The sequence below is a fragment of the Caretta caretta genome, chromosome 1, assembly GCF_965140235.1.
Source record: "Caretta caretta isolate rCarCar2 chromosome 1, rCarCar1.hap1, whole genome shotgun sequence".
NCBI lineage: Eukaryota > Metazoa > Chordata > Testudines > Cheloniidae > Caretta > Caretta caretta.
In genome coordinates, this window is record NC_134206.1 from 211,438,135 (window position 1) to 211,446,233 (window position 8,099).

Sequence of the window (8,099 nt, forward strand, 5' to 3'; positions counted from 1 at the left end):
GCAGTGCCAGCATGTTTTTAATCTGCCAAAAGCACATCCTGTGGTCATTCTGCACCTGCTCAGCCTATTGTTGAAGTATTCCTTGCTTCTGTCCAGGTTTCCCATGTAAGGTTTCATGAGCCATGGGAGTAAGGGGTATACTGGGTCTCCCAGGATCACTATGAGGATTTCAGCCCCCACTGAAATCTTCTGGTCTGGAAAGAAAGTCCCTGCTTGCAGCTTTTTGTATAGGCCAGAGTTCCTGAAAATGAGTGTCATATGCTCCTTCCTGGATCACCCTGCATTGGTGTCAGTGAAACACCCACGGTGATCCACAAGTACCTGCAATACCATGGAGTAGTACCCTTTTCTAATGGTGTACTCTGTTGCAAGATGGTCCAGGGCCAAAATTGGAATATGCATGTCATCTATTGCCCCTCTGCAGTTAGGGAATCCCATTGCCACAAAGTCATCCACTATTTCATGCACATTGACAAAAGTCACAGTTCTTCATAGCAGGATGCAATTAATGCCCCTGCACACTTGTGTTAACGCAGCCCCAGCCATGGACTTCTGGACTCCAAATTGATTTGTGACCAACCGGTAGCAGTCTTGAGTCACAGGTTCCACACTACAATCGCCATGCGCTTCTCCACTGAAAGGGCAGCTCTCATTTTGGTGTCCTTGCATCACAGTGCTGGGGCAAACTCCGTACACAGTTCCAGGAAGGTGGCTTTCCACATCTGAAAGTTCTGTAGCCACTCCTTGTCATCCCAGACCTGGATAACAATGTGATCCTACCACTTAGTGCTTGTTTCCTGAGCCCAGAACTGACAATCCACCATGTTCAGTTGCTCTGTGAATACCAGAAGTAATCTAGTGTTGTTTCTTTCCATGACTCACAGCAGAGCAGGCAACTCTGATTCCTGTGCAGATTGGGAGTTCATGATATACTGCACGACGATCCACAATGTGTTCATAACAGAGACCACAATAGAGAGCCGTGCGGGAGCCATCCTTTCAGACAGAGATGGCTTGCTGAAAAATGCCATGAAATGTAGTCGGAAGCCCATGGAATGATGGGATGGAAAAAACTGCATCATGGGACATTGATCCTGCACCCATGATGCACTGTCATCCACTCTGCCTTCCCACAACTCCTAGTGGCAGAAGGTGGCGAGTAGCACTCTGGAATAGCTACCCACAATGCACTGCGCTCACTGTCGATGCTGGAGTACCAACAGTGGACGTGCTCTGCTGACAGAAGGAGCATTGTGTGAACATGCATAAGGGATGTAATTATACCGGTTTTTGATTGTCGGCGTAACTTGCGTCGACAAAACTGTGTAGTGTAGACAAGCCCTTTACTGTCTATTACTGGAGTTCACGGCAATAGGATGAGAGGATATAGTGATAACTAGGCCAGTAAAAGGCACAGTATCATATGGGCAGTAAGAATTCAAGTTCAAAAGGTGTAGGAGTAGGGATCTTCATTGAAGAATTCCAGGAAACATGAAACAGTTACAGTACAGTATTTTAGGAAACTCCGAGAAAGTTATTGTCCATTTCTCTAAGCACCCGGTACTGAAGAAATGAGTCAGCTCTTCTCCTGTTTTCTTCATTAAATATCACTCCAGCAATGACACTGTTAATAAATACAGTGGAAGGACAGCTCTGTAAGCTGAGCCATGTGGTCACATTGCTCAGTGTGCTGGTTTTATTTTTAACATCCAAAATCACTTGATATACCTTTCTACTTGGGCTTGCTCTTTCGTCCCCCATTCTCGACTTCTACTTATCCCTAATCACCTCACTTCAACCCAGCTGAGAAAAACCAAGAGAACAAGTGTCTTGGACACAATCACAGCGACTGTATGATCAAGGTAAGGCTTTACAAATAGGAACAGTCTTGTTTTTTTATTAATCAAAGCTTATGCTAATATCTACACAGCCAAGCCTAAATCAAGGTTGAAATCTACAAAACAATCTCAGTGACTAGAGTTAAAAAAAGAAAAACAACAAAAAACCCTCACAGCCAAATTTTTCAAAAGTGTTCACAAATGCTTGGTGTCCCAGTTTTTGGATGCTTAATGTGAGGTACCTTGGGCTAGATCCACAAAGACTTAGGCACTGCAAAGCTCCGTGGTGCAGTGCCTAACTTTTAGGTAACTTGCTGGCTAGTGGACTTCTTGCCCTGCATGAGGGGTGCAGGCTCCCTACACTGTGTATGGGGAGAGTTAGGTGCTTAAGAATGGGGTTCACAGCAGCCAGCAAGCTGAGTGGGTAGCTACTTCAGATAGCCAGTAGAAAATGCTGAGGAGAGGGGTTAGGCCTAATCAGTGTTAGACACCACATAGGTCTTTGGGTGCCTACCTCTGCTCAGGATTCACAGCCAAGAACCCTCTCCTGGAGATAGGCACCTAAGCCAGGCCATCTCTTTCTCAAGAATAAACAGAGAGAGATTTCCTTGCTATCATAGCCAATAGCCTGGTGGTTAGAGTACTCACCTGTAGGAAACCTGTTTTCAAATACTTGCTTTACCTGATTTGGAGCAGAGACTTGAACTTGGGTCCCCTATATCCCCAGGCCCTAGCCACCAGGTTATTCTCAGTCTCTCCTGTTCAAGCTGTTCCACTTTGTATAAATAATTAAATAATTAATTGGAGCAAGGACTTAAGTCTCCCATGGCCCACCTGAGTGCCCTAGCCATCTGGATATTGAGTCAGTCTCTTTCTCTTTGGCCCAATGAATATTTTAACTCTTTAACACAAAGTGGAACAGCTGCAACAGAGGTGAGAGATCTACCCCCAGGAGCCTGGTGGTTAGGGCACTCACCTGGGTGGGTCCCAGGGACCCATTAAGTCCCTGCTCCAAACCAGACAGAGCAGGGATTTGAAAACAGGTCTCCCATGTCCTGGGTGAGCGCCGTAAACCTGAGCTTTTGGATATTCTGGGACACACACTTTGTTGTCAATATTCCTGCTCTGGCTGCCTCAAGCCATCTTTAGTGTGGGGCCTGAACCAGTAAGCATATTCTGAGAACCACCTGTGGAAGTTTAGGCACCTAGGGGACTTTATCACAGAAACAGTGACACCTAGGGAATTTAGGTGCCTCCAAGTTTAGGTGGCAGCTGAGCAGGGGGGTTGAGGATCTCAGTGGTGCCTAAATGTTGGATTTAGGCATCCCTTTGTGAATCTAGCCCTTTGTGCTTGATTTCTTATCACCTCTGAAAATCAGGTATAAGATGTCTCAAGTTGGATTCCACATTATAGAGGCACCCAGGATCAGTGAACACTTCTGAAAATATTGGTCTTAAGTTTTATTGTTTTTTTCTCATGATCTGTACAAATTTTGAATATTTTTAAGGGATCAGAACAATTGCACCATTTCTTGAACAGTGCTGGATAGTGGAACATCTGTGTATGGCAAAACACTTTTCCTTTCTAAAGGGTCAGATTCTGAATTCAGTTACCTTGGTGTAAATTGAGATTAGCTCAGTTTAAGTCAGTAGAGTTACTCTGGAGTTACAACAATAATTGAGATTTAAAAAAACCCCAAACCCTCTCTAAATTCGAATTTTCATATGAAGTTGCAGAAGCAGACGGGTGAAGGGTCCGTTGGAGTTTCAAGCAGTGTAATTTTCAAAAGGTTTTGCAAAAGGAATTTTTAGAAAACATCCAGATACATGAGGAGCTGGAGAAGCATCAGGAATGTTATTATTATTTATTTGTATTACTGTCGTGCCATTGTGCTATGCTCTGTACATATAGAACAAAAAGACAGATCCTGTCCGAAAGCACTTAAAGTCTAAGTGTAAGACAAGAGAAAACAGATGGATACTGACTGATGGTGGAGTACAAAGAAACAATAAGACAATAGTATTTAAACAGACAAGGCAGACCCAGAATGGGAGAAGGGTATAACACACAAGCAGAGTGAGCAATGTGATGGCAGCAAAAATCATGTCACTTCCATGATTTTTAGGGGGATGGGGTGATTTTACTTCAGAAGGGGTCAGCTGAAAGGAAAGGGAGGGGAGAGTAAGAGGGAAAGATGTGGAGTGAAGCTGAGGTGAACAGACCCAAGGGGAGGGCTGGAGCAAACAGCCAATCAGTACAGGACAGAGAAAGTCAGAACATTCTGCAGTTTTGACTGGAATGTCCAGGGGACCAAAAGTCTCTGCTTTGGCTGCTACTGCCCCTACAGGACAGAGTCTTTGGTTGACCCCTCTTTGCAGCTCACATGGTGCTGGGGAAGGGAGGCACTGCCTGGGTCCTAGTGCCCCCACAGTGGAAAGGGAGGTCTCCCTGCACAGTTCTGAGTCCAGGAGGGTGTTTTGGGGATGGATGGCACCGGCTGGGCCCATTTTACCCCTTCCTCACAGAGCAGCAATCCCTGCTTTGGCTGCTTCTAGTCCTATCAGGTAGAGACTCTGGCTGGCTCCTCTGTAGGAGTAGCTTTGTGATGCCCTGGCGCAAGCTGTTCATACGATTTATCCATTTTAGTTATTTTTGTTTGGGAGACATTTCTATATCCATAATGCGAAGCCTCACATTTTTAGCCCAACTTCAAATGTGATTCTAAAGGTAACATAATAAATATAGGCAAAGCCAGTAGCACCATCTATAGTTAGGGTTGGTTAACACTGCACTCTCCATTATAAGACCTTCTTAAGTTGTTAATAACTTTGCCAAACTTTAACTGTTTGGATCAAACTTTTCCATGTTGGTATCTGGCTTAGGCTAAGTTTGTTTTTGTTTTTGTTTTGTTTTGTTTTTGTTTCAGCCAAACCCAGTCAGCCCTTCCCTAGAACAAGGTTAAAAAATTCTTGGTGATGTTCATGTTAGATTCATATAAATGTTAATAAAAAAATTCTTTTTGATGTTTTGTTGAGAAGCTCAAGTCCCTGAATGCTGTAGAACAGGAATTTTAAATTTGACAGAGGAAGTCACCCTGGTATCAGAGGTGTGCCTTCTGTCATCCCTATAAAATCTGCCAAAACTTGGTCAAGTTATAAGCCTCTGGAAAAAAAGCAGTTTGCACACACTGGGGGTATGTCTACACTAGAAACACTACAGTGGCACAGATGCAGCGGTAGTGTAGACATGTACTGTAGAGACAGAAGGGTGTCTTCCGTTGCTATAGTAAATCCACCTGTCCAAGAGGCTGTAGCTTGGTCAACAGAAGAATTCTTCCATCAATCTAGTGGTGTCTACACTGGGATTAAGTCGGTTTAACTACGTTTCACAGGACAAAATTTTTCACAGTTCTGAGCAATGTAATTAAGTCAACCTAACTTTGTAATGTAGACCAGGCCTCAGGGGTTTGTTAGAGTTTGGGAGCATTATTTGCCAAAGATTCTATCTATACTGAGCATACTCTATCCCCACAAAGCTCCTAATGTGCTGCACAGGTGATAGTCCGACATAGCGACTGAGCATGTTGTATCCTATGGGTTACTGGGGCTGACCAGGACTTTTTCTGAAACTGGTCCTTGCAAGCTAGGAGGTCTGTTGTGGTGCCAGATAAGTAGTAGAGACCTCTATACCTTTCATCACCATATACATTCTGACAGGTTTCCATGTCCGCTTTTTGGGTTATGTCTCACCCTCTGGTCTCATTTTTGGACATATACACATTTGATGCAGTGGCCATTTTGAAGCTTTTTTTATTTTTTATAGAGAACATTAGAACTGCTTGAGTGTGGGTTTTTTCATATTTAGAAACATTTTAAAGGTTAGAAGAAAAAAAATTTTTTTTCAGAAGAAAATGGGCTTTTTACACACTTTAAATAAAGTTTAGTAAACAGAGGAATAAAGTGTTAAGACATAAATATGTTAATAGGCCTTTTTACAGATAAAATACTTTTTATGCAGTTTTTGAAATAAAGACATTAAATATTAGTAATAAAACATGTATTTTTAGAAATAATAATTGTTATGGATTTAGCTTGTTTTGAAATAAAGTCTGAAAAATAATGGTATGTTTTTGAAATAAAGGCATTAAATATTAGTAACAGAACATGTGTTTGTAGAGAAAATAAAGTGGGGTTGGATTAAACAAGACACAAAGTAAGAGAGGCTGTAGGACAGCTGAGAAAACCAAAAGCCTTTCAGCCTATTACAATAAGAGAGAGAGAGAGAGAGAGAGAGAAAGGAGAGAGGCTGCAGAGAAAGTTTTAAAACAGGAGAGGAAGAAAAGCCTGTGTCACTGACCAAGCGGCAGAAAGAAGTGAAAAGTAGCTTATGCCTTCAGCTGCCACTAGCCAAATGCCAGTAATTCCAGGAAAGTCAGCCTTGGACAAGCCACACCTCTTGCCTGAGCCAATCAGAAGCTATTCTTTAGACATGTCCTAGAATTGCATTTTCCTGAACCATTTTTAAAAACATACTTTTTTGCAAGAGCTTTTAAGCTGGGAGCTTATAGGTTGTGATCATGGCCTTTTACAAGACACCTACAGCCTCCAAGAAGCCTGAATTGCCTTTGGATGCACTAGCATGTGTTCAGAAGAGACAACCCATTCACACTTATTTTGCTGAAGAGACATCACCAATACTGAACTCCATGTTCCATCCAGATATTGACCTGAAGAAACAGGGAGATTCCATGGGGCCATCACTAGTTGTAAATGGGGAAAAAGATGTAAAAGTACTTCAGGACAGGGTGCGGAGAGATCTGTTGCCAGCTATGGAACAGGCAGTGTCAGGGAGAGAGGTAAGGCATTCTATATTATAGTATAACAAATTGTTGCAAAATTATAAGAGGTTAAATATATTTATATTTTTTATAGGAGAGGAAAGAAGAAGAGCTTATATACATGCACATGGTAGTGGTGAGATTGTGAGAGGATAGGAAAGCAGTAACCGATGATTCATGGGCAGATGGTGATGTTATTACGGTAACACAACCAAGTTTTTTTTTAAGGTTCTCAAAAAATTATTACAACTATGAGTTTAAAATGTGCTTTTTTGTTTTTTGACAGATAACCAAACCAGGTCCACACAGGACCATGGCTTGAGTGTGTAGCGAATTGCCTCCAGATGCAAAACTACCTAAGCCAGAAGTGCATGATGAGGTAAAACAGCTTAGAGCATTTTTAAAAAGTAATTGATTTATAATTATAAGGGTTTAAATACATGTATATGTTTGTTTTTAATAACAGGAATCGAAGACAGATAATATGAAGACCCAGGCTGTGCCCAGCAGCAGGGCTTCTGGGGATGATGATAATTCAGAAACAGACAACAGAGTGGTAGAGGTAACATGAGTGACATTTTTTTGCCTGTTTTACTTTTAAATTGCCACAACAAAAAAGTTGAAACCTATTTTTTTTCTTTGCTTTTGACAGACATCTTCAGAGGATGAAGCAGACAAAGAGAATCAGCCTTTGAGAAGAATAAACCTCATATTCATGTGCTGGTTTTGCATGAAGCAAGTCTTTGGAAAAAAGACTGTAAAAAGTAAGGAGTCTGGCCAACAGATCTTTAAAGATGACGTTACATAGGGCTGTTATAGTAAAAACCATTTTCCACTGTTGGAAGGGTCAGCTCTTTGATAACCGTGAAGCCTGTGTGCTAGACAAACCCAGTCAACACCACCATGATTGTATGTTGTAGGGGCAAGTAGAAACATTAAACCAGATGATATGCATTAATTCTACGTTGCATGTGGCACGGATCCTAAATATATTTATGGCCTCAGGCTACAAACTGCTGCAGGGTCTTAACTTGATGACTGAAAATCGTGTGTGTGTGTGTGTGCGTGTGCGTGCGTGCGTGCGTGTGTGTGTGTGTGATGTGTCCATCCTGGAATGGGAGGGGTGAAAGTCGTACAGACCCCAGCTCCGCTAGCTGGCTCCGGCTCCAGCGTCTTACTGTACGTGGCTGCCCCATGAGTGGGGATGGGGATCACGGGTGGGGACAGGCAGCCTATCCCTATCTACAAAGGTAGATGTGCCTACCTTTAAGATGAAATACAGGCACAGTACAGTATTTGCTTTTGGGAGTGGGGGGGGGATGTCTCTGCTGCTGCTTGATTGGTTACTTCCAGTTTCACTTGGTGTTCGGTTGACTGGTCAGTCCATAACTCTGGTGTTTGTATTTTTGATGTTCGACTGTAT

The 8,099-nt window shown here is 42.5% G+C and overlaps 1 long non-coding RNA gene across 1 annotated transcript; it reads left to right on the forward strand.

The window, feature by feature from the left end:
• The first annotated feature begins 1,747 nt into the window (after positions 1-1,747).
• LOC125622382 (uncharacterized) lies at positions 1,748-7,639 on the forward strand. Its single transcript, XR_007352720.2, has 5 exons — positions 1,748-1,862; positions 6,771-6,878; positions 6,963-7,055; positions 7,143-7,238; positions 7,329-7,639. It is a non-coding gene; the product is annotated as an uncharacterized LOC125622382 (long non-coding RNA).
• Positions 7,640-8,099: the final 460 nt, after the last annotated feature.